At 40.1% G+C, this 12,232-nt stretch overlaps 1 protein-coding gene across 3 annotated transcripts in view; it reads left to right on the top strand.

The window, feature by feature from the left end:
- The window catches only part of KCND3 (potassium voltage-gated channel subfamily D member 3), a 688,984-nt gene that overhangs the window by 280,789 nt on the left and 395,963 nt on the right, over positions 1 to 12,232 (top strand). The window lies entirely within an intron of this gene.

The following is a 12,232-nucleotide window of genomic DNA, read 5'->3' as shown; positions in this document are numbered from 1 at the left end:
ACTGCACATCCTTCAGTACCATATAACCGGCACTGGTCAAATAATTCTGGGGACTCCTCCATGCATGATGGTGGGGCTATGGAAGGAGTGACTGTGGACAAGGAGCCAGTGGAATAGGCCAATTTGGCAGCTGCTTTGGAAGGCAGACTACTCTGAGCCTGGGTGACAGAGGATGAGGATGGCTTTGTTATCCACTCCACCAATTCTTCTGCATGTTATGGCTCAATAACATGGCCAACAGTAGCAAAAAAAGGACAAGCGTGTCCCACGGACACCTGCAGAGATTACACCATGTCCACAACCACCTCTGTTGACTGTAGACACAGAGGCTGCTTGCCCTCTTTATCTCATCTCTGTATCTGCAAGAGAACTTTCCATCAAAAAACAACAGAATTACTGGCTGGAGAACCAGATGAAAATAGATGTGATGGCTGCATAAGTTTTCTTTTTTAGGCTTTTATTCTTCTAAGGATTGGTAAGCTGCAATATAATAAATGATTTTGTGTTATACTGTATCATGTATCAGTGTATCAGGGAAAGTAATAGATGTGTCAGGACAAAGGTAATTTTAGGAACTTCTATTAAAAGTTACTATTGTGTCATGAAAGAACATAAAGTAGAAATGATGACAGATCAGTATATTTGACTGCATGCGTTTTAAAAGCATTGTCACTTGGCTTTGGATTTTCACCCTGGCCTTTTTCTAGACAAGGTCTCTTGCTTTACAGACAATGTCTAATTAACCCCATGTATACACAAAGCACTATAGCCTCCTAACATCCACTTATGTTTAATAGCTCTGGCATGTAGTACAAAGCATCAATTGGCATAAGCATGCCCTTTGTGCTCCTTTATCTTTGTCTTGGTCTTTTTTCAAGGGTTTGTCCATTAAACAGGAGGCTTTGAAGATACTTTTAAGATAATTCTTTCAACTGTAAGTTAATCCTTCCCATTTCATTTGGAGTGTCTCTCAAGGGTCAATCAATGAGATAGTTTTATTATGAAAATGTACATACTGCACTAGCAATTGGAAAGGCCGACAGGAAGGTGCTAAAGGCTAGAAGAAAGAAACATTTTTCAGTTGGTAAAAAATTTGAGAAGGAAAGCTTTCAGATCCTTCCAAGCCTGTATTTGCAATGTCTTCTAACAGACAGGGCGGATAGATTTTATGGTAGAAGAGATATTTTATAATAAATAACGTAATGCGAAAACACCCATGGACTTTTTCAGCATTTTTAAGCAGACAAAAATTTGATTTTTTACTTAAAGAGTAGCTACATATAAAGTTGATTTGCCTAACTAAAAATCAAAAAAAAAACACAAGAAAAAATTAATTTTTTTGGATGGATCATTTTTTCAACAAAGATATCGATAGATGTAATGTGTACTATAGAAAACGTAGGTACACACCCTTGCAAATGTTGGCATCAAAAGAGGGTATTGCCCACACAAAGTACAGTAAATGTGAGCCCCCTACCTTAACCACTTGTCCACTGGGTATTTAAACCCCCTTCCTAACCAGACCAATTTTCAGCTTTCGGTGCTCAGTCATGCAACACTATACCCATATGAAATTGTTGTCCTTTTTTTTCCACACAGAACTTTCTTTTGGCAGTATTTAATCACTGCTGTTTTTTGGGATTTTTTTCTGCTATAATAGAAAAAAGACTTCAAATTCTCAAAAAAAATGCATTTTTCTTTGTTTTTGTTATAAAATTTTCCAAATTATTAATTTTTCTTCATACATTTTGCCCAAAATGTATACTGCTACACATCTTTGGTAAAAATAACCCAAATTGGTGTATAATATTTGGTCCTTTTGAAAGTTATAGGGTCTAATTTCTTGAGAGCCTAGCAAGCCAGGAAAGTTCAAATACCCCCTAACTGGCCCCTTTTTGGAAAGTAGACATTCCAAGTTATTTAGTAAGAGGCATGGTGAGTTTTTTTAAGCTGTCATTTTTCCCACAATTCTTTGCAAAATTACGATTTTCTTTTTTTTCAACAAAATTGTCATATTAGCAGGTTATTTCTCACACACAGCGTATGCATACCACAAATTATACCCCAGAACACATTCTGCTACTCCTTCTGAGTATGGCGATAACACATGTGTGAGACTTTTACACAGCCTGGCCACATACAAAGGCCCAACATGCAGGGTGCATCATCAGGTGTTCTAGGGGCATAAATTATACATCTAATTTCCTGACTACCTCTTGCAATTTTGAAGGCCCTGGAGCACCAGGAAAATGGGAACGCCCCAAAAATTACCCCATTTTGGAAAGAAAATACTCCAACATATAATCTATGAGGTATAATGAGTCTTTTGAACGTGTCATTTTTTCTACAAGTTTTTGGAAAATGTGTAAATAAAATGAAAACGCATTTTTTTTTACACAAAGTTGTCAGTTTATACACAATTTCTAACACATAGCATGTACATACCAAAAATGACACCCCAAAATAGATTCTCCTACTCCTCTTGAGTATAGAGATACCACAGTGTGAGACTTTTCCACAGCCAGGCCACATACAGAGACCCAACACGCAGGGAGCACCATCAGGTGTTCTAAGGGCATAAATTTGTAAAATTAGATTTACCTATTACACATTTGTAAGGCACTGTAGTGGCACAGACACGCATAGTGTACAGCACACACTGTACACTATGCACATAGCACACATTGTATATTATACACAGAGCACACACACTTTACACAGGGCGCATACTGTATATTAGACACAGAGCGCACTATACACCAAGAACACACATTATACAAAGCTAAACACAGAGAATGCACACTATGCACAGAGAACACTATACACACAGCACACTATACACAGAGGTGGAGGGGGATCACAAATCGGCTGATATCAGAACTGCAAAAGTGCAGTGCAATGCAGTGCATAGGTGGCCACCTTACTGGAGCTTGTTCCTGTTCCACCATCCCCCGCACCACCCGGTCCACATGCACAGTCCACACCAGTCCAACACACAGCATAGTGAGTGATGGCTGGAAACTGGAAGTGACGCTGCAAAAGGCACCGCCCACCTCATCATCCAGTCCCACCAATCAAACACAGACAAGGAGCCAAAGGGACAAATGAGTGTAGATTGGGGAGTGTTAATGGCACATCGTTTGCGCCCTAAACTCTGCCAAAAAATGGGCAAATCAGCTTCCCAGCTTACAAATTATCAGTTGCAAAGATATAGTTCTTTAGTTTGTGGAGGGTGAGTTATTTTGAGGACTGCTATCCTGTGGGGATTCTCAAAAGTGTGTCCAGGAAGCTCAGGTTTCCTGTATTTTTTTGGGTTGTCTCTAGCCTGGTGTATGAGATTTTCCATCTCTGCTGCTCTATCCACCCACTTGAGCGATTCTGTAAAGGATGAAGGAGAGGTGCTTCTCCAGTGGATTGGGATGCATTGATTGGCCGCATTAATGAGGTGCAAGACAAGGAATTTTTATAAGATGACATAGGGATGGAAGTGTGATACAATAGAAACTGTGCGGGTGTGAAGTCAGGAGTGTATGTGGTAATTTGTGTGATCAGGTTATGAATTTCCATCCAAAATGGTTTGATGAGCGAACATTCCCACCAAATGTGATATAGTGTGCCTTGCGCTGTGTTACATCTCCAGCATAGCGCGGGGAGACTGGGATTAAATTTGTGTATCTTGTCAGGTGTCCTGTACCATCTAGAGAATATCTTGTATCTGTTTTCTTGGGTAGAGACATTGATTGAACCCTTGTGAATATGGCTATATATGCGCTCCTGGTTAGGTCTATATTGAGGTCTGCTTCCCAGTGTCTGACAATTTAGTATTTTTAGATTTTGTGGGTCGAGAAAAGGAGCACATAAACAGTCGAGATTAGGTGTCTGTGGGGTTCTTCGCTAGTACATAGGAGTTCAAAAGGCGTGTATACCCGATGCCAGATAGTGCTATGTTTTGAATCCTGGAAAAAGTGCCAGAGTTGTAGAAATTTAGAGGACATAGTGTGGTGCAACATTCCATTCTTTAAAGTCCCAGAGTAGAAGTTTGTTGTTTTGGAAGAATTGTTGAGCTCTTAATTGGATTTTGTGGGGTGTCTCAGTTGGGTTGTGCAGGGACAGGCCTGGTGGAAACTCAGGGTTTTTATCCAGAGGAGTCATGGGTCCGGGTGTAGGTTGCATATTCAGTTTTTTGCAGGCAGCCCTGAATTGTACCAAGTTGACTTTAATTAGGGGGTGTGAGGAAAGTTATTTAGGGATGTGAATGTGATTAATTCAAGGAAGGTGGCGTAATGGGAGGGGGGTAAATGAGTTTTCAAGATGAATCCAGTCTTACTCTGCTCATGTATGTGCCTATCTACTATTCTCGTCAGAAGACACGCCCAGTGATATTTTTGAATGTCTGGAATGCCAAGATCCACAGTGTCAGTCTCTCCCAAATTAGCCTGGGCACTTTGGAGGACCAAATGAGGTTCCTGCACATTAATTTGTAAGACGAAGGAAGAGGGGAGTGCAATGAAGATAGCCTGAAAGAGGTAGAGAAGCCTGGCCAACACATTCATTTTTAAGATAGCTGTTCTGCCAAACCAATAGAAAGGTCCTGCTTGCCATTTGAGAAGGTCACCTTGGCTGGCTTGGAGAACAGGTTGGAAGTTCTGTGTATATAGGTCAGGTGTGTAGGTGATAGTACGGGGTTTCCGGCAAAAAGGAAAATTACTTTTGCAGTGTGCAACAAGTGCCGTCGGGAGGGTGATGTTTAAAATGGAGAAGGCATTCGACAGGCGGCCGTTAATCCTAATTCTGGTGGTGGGTGATGAGTAGAGAGTTAGGATCATCTGGAGTCTGGAGTAGGCAATGTGGAATACCCATCGCTTGGAACAAGAATTTTTGTGACTTTAGTAACCTATTCAATTTCTACTTGCGAATAGTAAGCAAAAAGATCTGTCGTCCGATTTTCGGATTGTGTGTACGGGCATTAGGGACTTAGAGAGCTATATTGATCCTGGCATAATTACATTGCACATTTTTATAGCAAAGGAAAAACCAAGCACTCCAGCTCCTGAGGTGGCACCCGTACAGGCTGTGGAGAGGGGGCAACATATTGGTATACACATGCCAATTTTTTGGGTTGAGTTTGTTAAAAATATCACTTTTATCTGTAGGCACTACTTAACTAATGAAAATTGTTGACTTTTTTTAACATACTTGAACAGGTAAATGTTAGATGTTTATTCATTTTTAGACTTCAGGTTTAGTTTCAGTTTAAGTTTGACATGTAGCATCATTTTTTATTATAATCCATATTGAAGTTTTGTTATTTTTACAGTATGTTTACGCAGTGCTGCAACAATTAGTGTATGCCCTGTGCAACAAGAAAGTGTGTATGTGTATAGAAAACAAAACAAAACAAAAAAAAGATTATATATATATATATATATATATATATATATATATATATATATATATATATACATATATATATATATATGTGTGTGTGTGTGTGTGTGTGTGTGTGCCCATAAAACTCTCATACAAATAATCACATTTACTTGGTCAAGTATTCTTAGTTTATGTGCTAATTTTGAATCCTTTAAAATCTGATTGGGTTAACTTCACAGATCTTTTGAGAGTCTTGTCATAGGTAATTTCTACCTATATATTGGGATGCAATCACTTATAACTGAGCAGTGATTGGCCTCTTAGAGACAGTCAAAAGTCTGTCCTAAATGCAGGGAAATGATATGAGATATAATTACAAAACAAATGAAAAAAATAAAACAGGAACAAAAGTTGTTGGCATAGATTGTAAGGCAGAATCTTAATGTATATATTCCTTAGTTTGCCCTGTCTGCATATGAAATGCAAACACAGCATTTGCTTTGGTTTTCAATTCAAACAGGAACCACAGTGTATGTATTAAACATGACTCTAAACTTTAACTTATTTATTGAAGGACTGTGTATGTGAATAGTTACACACTTATGCAAACCTGCATGTCAAGTTTACCAATTACCTTCAAAGCAATCACTCTTGAATGTTAATAAAAATGACCTTTCCTTTTCAATCTAAAGCCTCTGTAATTTTCTGAAATTGCAATGCAATATGGCTACCTGGAGTTGTTCTGTACACAGAATGTGTACAGAACACCACCCGGAAGCATAATATCGTACTTGTGTGATTGGCTCATTGATTTTCCCAGAAGTCTGCCTAAGATACAAGTCAGATTTCAGGCATCCCCTGGAACAAAAATTAATTGTTGGTGAGATACGTCCAATAGGAACAGGGCTAAGGGGATGCGGGCCCTGCAGCTTTGCTCATTAGTGCCCTGTAGGTGCACAGCTGATTGATAATTAATGAAACCACTCCCATTAGACCCACTTGCCACAGAGGAACAAGCAGTGATTCCTTCAGAATAACAAAAGGTAGGAATCTGCAACAAAGGTTGTTACAATCCTTGCAATGTACATCACTCAGAGGGGAATGTTTTTTTCTCAACCAAAGTGGAGTTATGCTTTAAATGTAGCCCTTTCCTTAACCACTTGCTTACTGGGCACTTAAACCCCCCCTCAGTCCCAGACCAATTTTCAGCTTTCAGCGCTGATGCACTTTGAATGACAATTGCGCGGGCATACAACACTGTACCCAAATGAAATTTTTATCATTTTTTTCCCAAAAATAGAGCTTTCTTTTGGTGGTATTTAATTACAGCTTGGAGTTTTATTTTTTGCTAAACAAACAAAAAAGATGCAAAAAAAAAAAAATCATGTTTAATAGTTTGTTATAAAATTTTGCAAACGGGTCATTTTTCTCCTTCATTGAAGTGCGCTGATGAGGCGGCACTGATAGGCTGCACTGGTGGGCACTGATGGGCTGCATTGGTGGGCACTGATAGGCTGCATTGGTGGGCACTGATAGGCTGCACTGGTGGGCACTGATAGGCATAGTTAAGGCGGCACTAATAGGCACAGATAAGGCGGCACCGATGGGCACAGATAAGGCGGCACTAATAGGCAAAGATGGGCACAGATAAGGTGGCATGGATGGGTGGCACAGATGGGTGGCACGGATGGGTGGCACAGATGGGTGGCATGGATGGGTGGCACAGATGGGCACTGATATGTACCACTGATAGATGGGACTGATGGGCACTGATAGGTGGCACTGATAGGTGGCTCTGATAGGTGGCACTGCTGGGCACTGATGGGCGGGCATACAACACTGTACCCAAATTACATTTTTATCATTTTTTTCCCACAAATAGAGCTTTCTTTTGGTGGTATTTAATTACAGCTCGGAGTTTTATTTTTTGCTAAACAAACAAAAAAGATGCAAAAAAAAAAATCATGTTTAATAGTTTGTTATAAAATTTTGCAAACGGGTCATTTTTCTCCTTCATTGAAGTGCGCTGATGAGGCGGCACTGATAGGCTGCACTGGTGGGCACTGATGGGCTGCATTGGTGGGCACTGATGGGCTGCATTGGTGGGCACTGATAGGCTGCATTGGTGGGCACTGATAGGCTGCACTGGTGGGCACTGATAGGCATAGTTAAGGCGGCACTAATAGGCACAGATAAGGCGGCACCGATGGGCACAGATAAGGCGGCACTGATGGGCAAAGATGGGCACAGATAAGGTGGCATGGATGGGTGGCACAGATGGGTGGCACGGATGGGTGGCACAGATGGGTGGCACGGATGGGTGGCACAGATGGGCACTGATAATGTCATAAACAAATAAACATATATACACAGGCTTTGGTAACTAACATAAGTCCACATAACAGCTGGACATGGAAAAGACATAAATGTCAGTTATATTTAAAGGGATGGGATTTGTATATTTCACTCATTACTTATATTTACCAGTATTGCACTTATATTTTCTTTATAAATTATGGTAAGACTTAAAAAGAAAAGAAAATATTTTTATTTTTTGAGTAATTTAATATCAAATATTGCTAATAAATGCATTGCATCATCATGTCCTTTCCCTGAAAACGTACTGTAGAGGAGGACCTTTGTTCTCGCAGTGCCTCCTGCTAAGGCAGAGCTATAGCCCTCTAATCAGCAAGGTGCACGAGTATTGATGGTTGCAATGCTATATGTCTATCTCAGCAGGCAGTGATCCACAGAGAGACCACTTATTTTATGCGGAGAGCAGGGGTTTTGCTCTGCAGTATTTTGGCAGGGCACAGGCTTTTCTACTCAGGATGTGGCTGCTTTATAAAGAAAACAAACTGTAGGACTTTGCACACCTTTTATTGTGAGGCACCTGGAATGTATTTAGCTGATTGAGCTGAAAGATCGTTTGGAGTTTGATATATATTTACCCCAAGTTATTTTATATTCGTATTCATGAGAAAGTAAAAAGCGCTATGTTTTTCAATATCCTTTACTAACCAGTTCCAAACTGACTTTTGTTTCATTAAATTGCTAAGTTGTACAAGAATCTGCATAGCTGCAAATGCATGCACCAAATAATTTTTTTGGACATTTTATTAACTAAACCCCTAAGACTAATAATTTGTAAGTATTTGTAATTTATAATAATGTATTAAGTATTTGAGCCTTCACATACCATTACTAGTTTATTTTTCTAATACAGTCTAATGCTTTTTATTCTGCTCCTTATGTGGCTGTTAATGGTTGATACTGAAATGCATAGTCCTTCCAGCAGATTTGGTGATTTGCATACCTTAAAGATAAGTCATTACAAGTCATTCCTTCAGTTGCCCTTCACACAGTTGGATCCTTGGATTGATAACTTGAAATTCTCACCAAGCCATAATCCAAGACAGATGTTCACAGCTGCTTTTCTATTGCACTGCTGCACCACAGTAATTAAACACTGTGCCCCATTGGCTCTGGCATTATTAGCCTGTTAGCCCTGTAGAGAGAATCTTACAAATCTATTAATAATTATTATTCCTGTCATAAAACTCTTTTAGTGCTATTTTTTTCACTGCCGCCTAGGAAATGCCCCACAAACAACTGAAAGGCAGCACAAAAGAATACTACTAACATTTTGTTATATATTTATTATAAATTAGTTTTGCAAAAAAAAGTCTGCTTGTTTACTTAGATGTTAAAAGGAACCTATGGTTCCAACTTACCTTCTGTGGAACATTGGTCTTCCATTCTGTCAGTCAGCTCTCATTCTAGCATTATTCTTCTTTAAAGCCTATTACACGTGCTATAATTATGCTTAAGCATCATCTAATATTTGAAATATTGTATCCCAGTGTAGCCATTAAAAAGATACTCTTCCTAAATGATACATCATGGCTGCTCAAGGTCCTGGACTGACATCAACCATAAGGTATGAAATGTATAGAGAGAGGCAGTGTATCATGGGAAAGTTCTATATGAATCACAACTGTCATTAAAAAGAATGAAGGTGGCTCCTGGTGGATGTGCAAGCCTTTAAAAATGTTAAAATTAGAGTTTCAATGTTCAGGCATCAAAAAGACCCTAGAAGTGAATTTGTAAGAGATCTTTAGGTCGATGCTTTAGGCTAGAGTTAGGGTTAATGCTTTCCTTTCAAAAGTACTCCTTGACATCTCTCTCCTACCCACACTTATTCTCAAATAGTGGAACTGTCTCGGGGGGGGGGGGGGGGTTAGAGTGCCTTGAAAAAGTATTCACACTCCTTGAAATTTTCCACATTTTTTCATTTTACAACCAAAAACGTAAATGCATTTTCTGGGATTTTATGTGATAGACCAACACAAAGTGGCACATAATTGTGAAGTGGAAGGAGATGATAAATGGTTTTCCAATTTTTTTACAAATAAATACGTGAAGTGTGGCGTGCATTTGTATTTAGCCTCCTTTACTCTGATACCCCTAACTAAAATCTTGTGGAACCAATTGCCTTCAGAAGACACCTAATAAAGTAATTAGTAAATAAAGTCCACCTGTGTGTAATTTAATCTCAGTATAAATACAGCTGTTCTGTGAAGCCCTCAGAGGTTTGTAGAGAACCTTAGTGAAGAAACAGTATCAGGAAGGCCAAGGAACACACCAGACAGGTCAGGGATAAAGTTGTGGAGACATTTAAGACATAATTTGGTTATAGAAAACTATCTCAAGGTTTGAACATCTCATGGAGCACTGTTCAATCCATCATCTGAAAATGGAAAGAGTGCGGCACAACTGCAAACCTACCAAGACACGGCCTTCCACCTAAACTGACAGGCTGGACAAAGAGAGTGTTAATCAGAGAAGCAGGCAAGAGGCCCATAGTAACTATGAAAGAGATGCAGAGATCCACAGCTCATCTGGGAGAATCTGTCCACAGGACAACTAGTAGTTGTGTACTCCACAAATCTGGCCTTTATGGAAGTGTGACAAGAAGAAAGCTATTGTTGAAAAAAGCCATAAGAAGTCCCATTTTTTCAGTTTGTGAGAAGCCATGGTCAGATGAGACGAAAATGTGACTTTTTGGCCTAAAAGAAAAACGCTATGTGTGGCAGAAAACTAACACTGCACATCCCCCTGAACACACCATCCCCACCAACAAACATGGTGGTGGCAGCATCATGATATAAGGATGCGTATTCCAGCATGGACAGGGAAGCTGGTCAGAGTTGATGAGAAGATGGATGGAGCCAAATACAGGGCATTCTTAGAAGAAAACCTGTTAGCCCTTGTACACACGGTCGGATATCTTTCCTATTGGACAGTTTTGTTGGATATTCCGACTGTGCGTGGTCTGCATCGGACCAACTTTTCCAACTTGCCGGTAAAAAATTTTGACAAAATGCTCCGATAGGACATACTCCGATCATGTGTAGCCTACTCCGACGGACAAAGTGCCACGCATGCTCAGATCAAATTCCTAGACCAAAGCTATTGGCTACTATCCTGAACGTAGTCCCGTCGTAACGAAATAACGTCATCACGTTATGTACAATCGGATTTTCCAATAACTTGGTCCGACCGTGTGTATGCAACATCACTTCCGGACCTCTTCCGCAATGAATCCGTCGGAATAACCCCGGATGGATTTGGTTGTCGGAATCTCCGACCGTGTGTACAAGGGCTTAGAGTCTGCAAAAAACTTATGACTGGGGCAGAGGTTCACCTTCCAGCAGGACAACAGACTTAAACATTCAGCCAGAGCTACAATGGAATGGGTTAGATCAAAGCATATTCATGTGTTAGAATGGCCCAGACAAAATGCAGATCTAAATCCAATTGAGAATCTGTGGCAAGATTTGAAAATTGCTGTTCAGACACTCTCCATCCAATCTGACAGAGCTTGAGCTATTTTGAATAGAAGAATGGGCAAAAATATCACTCTCTTGATGTGCAAAGCTGGTAGAGACATTCCCTGCAATTACAGCTGCAAGTCTTTTTTGGGGAAGTTGGTTCTACAAAGCATTGGCTCAGGGGGGCTGAATACAAATGCACGCAACATTTTTCACATATTTATTTGTAAAAAATGTTGAAAACCATCAACTATGTGCCACTTTGTGTTGGTCTATTCCATAAAATCCTAATTAAATACATTTACATTTTTGGTTGTAACATGAAGAAATGTGGACAATGTCAAGGGGTGTAAATACTTTTTCAATGCACTGTATCCTGTGACCATTTACACATATCATAAAATCATCAAAACTCTACAGTTTGCTCAAAGACTAAACTTACACCAAGGACCCGTTTTTATCTAGGTTCAATATAATTCTGATTTATCACCCAGCAGATTATAATGACAGAGCAGAATACTTATTTTTTATTACTGTATTATTTTGTTTTAAACCCTAAGATTTGGACCAAAAACCCTTTCACATGTTAGTTCCAGGATCAGAGCCAACATAAGGTAGCTTAGGCAGCCACCATAGTTGACAGGCTGGGGGGGTAAAACCTGAATCCTCAGGGGTGTGTCTTAAGTGGGAGCAGAGACCCCCATCTCTGTCCAGCATCCTGTCTAATATCCTTCCCTGGGGAACTACAGACTTCGTCACACAGAGCTGCTTATACAGGGAGACCAACTGTGCTCACCAATCTCTGTCACTGCTGCTTCACTGCACCAGGAGGTTTGGGACCATGATATCCTTTAGAGAGGAGGGGGAGCCAACTGGCCGGCAGATCCAACATCATCAGAAGGGTACTGCCTCAGAGACTCACCAAGCCTAAGCAGAGAGAGACAGCTTCTAAACTGAGCACGTTTGCTCACTCTCCTGCCAAAACTTGCTCCCAACCCTCTCCTGCTGCACCAGTCTCTTCTCCCCCT

Source organism: Lithobates pipiens, unplaced genomic scaffold (genome assembly GCF_037356315.1).
Source record: "Lithobates pipiens isolate NorthernLeopardFrog02 unplaced genomic scaffold, aLitPip1_a1.2 Scaffold_16, whole genome shotgun sequence".
Classification (NCBI taxonomy): Eukaryota; Metazoa; Chordata; class Amphibia; order Anura; family Ranidae; genus Lithobates; species Lithobates pipiens.
The sequence above is the reverse complement of the archived record's forward strand: the minus strand, read 5'-3'. Positions and strand labels throughout refer to the sequence as shown.